At 35.3% G+C, this 2,536-nt stretch overlaps 1 non-coding gene across 1 annotated transcript; it reads right to left on the bottom strand.

Moving 5' to 3' along the window:
* Positions 1-2,150: 2,150 nt before the first annotated feature.
* On the bottom strand, positions 2,151-2,256 carry LOC121211552 (small nucleolar RNA R71). Its single transcript, XR_005906776.1, has one exon. It is a non-coding gene; the product is annotated as a small nucleolar RNA R71 (small nucleolar RNA).
* Between the last annotated feature and the right edge of the window lie 280 nt (positions 2,257-2,536).

The following is a 2,536-nucleotide window of genomic DNA, read 5'->3' on the forward strand; positions in this document are numbered from 1 at the left end:
TTATTTCTCACCAAAATTTTGCCATTAACTTAGAACAACACTTGCATATATTTAACAATCAAATTGCAATTATTAAATCAAGCCAACATCATTAACAGGTGTGGTATAACATCACCTATTTTCATATAATCAAACTTACCCCTTTTTGTAAAGGAATATATGATAAACCGTAATTTATACATATTTTTACCCCATGTTTAATGCATTTTATGGATGATTTCCCATTAGAATTGGTGAATTCGATGCTCCTATTGCTTTAATTTCATGTTTTATACTTAGGAGAGCATAGGAGAGCGAAAGGAATGAGAAACGAGCCAAAAACGGAGAAAATGGGCCAAAGTACAAAATCAACACGGGCAGACCACACGGCCGTGTCAATTTGGCAGGATCGAGTACGACCTGAAGTAATCACACACGAGTGTGTCCCTGCCGAGCCCAAGTTGAGTCCAATTTAGAAAAAGCTACTTTTGAGGGCTCTTAGGCATTCCAAAGCCTATAAATACACCCTAGAGGAGGAAGAAAAGGGGCACATGGAATAGGGAGTAAGAAATTACTCCAAGGAAGCCGATTGATCCATCTCAGAAGCCGGATTCACCATTAAGATTGAAGATCTCTCCTCATTTTCCCCTTCAGGAGTTTTGTGTTTTCTTTATGTTTCGTATTCTTTATTATTCTGAGATGTTTTCTTATTTTGTTATAAACTAAAACCCCTAAATACCTAAGGGGAATGAAACCTAAGACGAATCTTGTTATTATTTTCTGAATTGTATGATAAATATTTAACTTGTTCTTAATTATGTGTTCTTAATTCTTGTTTTGATATCCCAGGATACTGATTCAACATAAGCTCTTATTCAGAGGAGGAATAGACGCTGTGTAAGAGTACATTCATCATAATTAAGCGGAGTTGTTTGCGCGCCTAGACATAGGGTGACAAGATTTTTCCAGATTAAGGTGAAACCTAATAAAGGGGATCCATAGATCTAGTTAATGCAAACCTAGGGTGTTAATTAGAGAAAGGTCTCAATTATTCAATCTAGGGATTAGACGTTATTAGTCTTGAATAGGGATAATAACATAACTTAGGGATCTCTATGGAACAAGTTAAATGAATAAATCGTCCAATTCGGAGCCAGAATAACAAGTACAGCCTAGGTGGATTTTTCCTTAGGTATTGTCTTAATTCAATTTATTTTCCCAAAAGCAATTCCCCAATTCCATTCTCTGTGAATTCGTAGTTTAGATAATTAGTTAGTTAAAATAAAAAACTCTTTATTTTTAGGCTAGATAATAAAAAGAAAGTCATTACTAGTACTTTTAGTTCCTTTGGGTTCGACAATCCGGTCTTGCTAAAACTATACTACTATTCGATAGGTACACTTTATTATAAATATTTAAAACCTATCACGAAACCACGCGATCATGTTTTTTGCACCGTTGCCGGGGAACTAAGATATTAGGAACGCTCAATTTTTATTACTTTAGCCATTTATTTTTTTGCAATTTAATTTAATTTAATTTATTATTATTATTTATTAATTTACTTTTTTCTTTCTCTTGGCAAGTTTTTATAGTTTATGACTAGAAGAAACCCGTCAGGACCACTACTTTTTGACGAAGAAATCGATCGCACAGTTCGCAGAAACCAAAGAGAAATAAGGCGAAGCTTAAGATACACAGAGAACGAGCAAGAGGATGATACTCAACCCCCAACCAAAGAGATGGCTAAAAACCAAGACAATCAGCTACCTCCTGCAATTGCGGTTAATCAAAATCCTGCTCCACATACTATGTATGATTATGCTAAACTTTCTTTAACAGGAACTGAATCGAGCATAGTTAGAACTGCTATAGCTGTAAATACTTTTGAACTAAAACTTAACACTATTCAAATGATACAGTAATTTGTTCAGTTTGATGGTTTGCAGGAAGAGGATCCCAATGCTCACTTAGCAAACTTCTTAGAACTATGCGATACATTTAAAATTAATGGTGTTTTTGATGATGCCATTCGTCTTCGGTTATTCCCTTTTCATTAAGAAACAAAGCTAAACAGTGGTTGAACTCATTACCAAAAGGGTTAATCACTACTTGGGAACAAATGACCAAAAAATTTCTATTAAAATATTTTCCGCCAGCTAAAATGGCTAAATTACATAATGATATCTCTTCGTTTGTGCAGATGGACTTAAAAACTCTTTACGGTGCATGGGAGAGATACAAAGACTTACTAAGAAGGTGCCCTCACCATGGGTTACCGCTTTGGCTACAGGTTCAAACGTTCCATAATAGCCTGAACCCTTCGACTTGACAAATGGTTGAAGCAGCAGCTGGTGGAACCATCAATAATAAAACACCTGAAGATGCCTATGAGTTTATAGAGGAGATGTTATTGAATAACTATCAGTGGCAAGTCATGAGGACTAAGCCAACTAAAACAGCAGGAGTTTATAACGTCGATTCGGTTACTATGCTGTCAAACAAGGTAGAACTTCTAAATAAAAAGATTGATGGTTTACTTGGTTCTACTCAGGTA

This window comes from Gossypium hirsutum, chromosome A12 (genome assembly GCF_007990345.1).
Source record: "Gossypium hirsutum isolate 1008001.06 chromosome A12, Gossypium_hirsutum_v2.1, whole genome shotgun sequence".
NCBI lineage: Eukaryota > Viridiplantae > Streptophyta > Magnoliopsida > Malvales > Malvaceae > Gossypium > Gossypium hirsutum.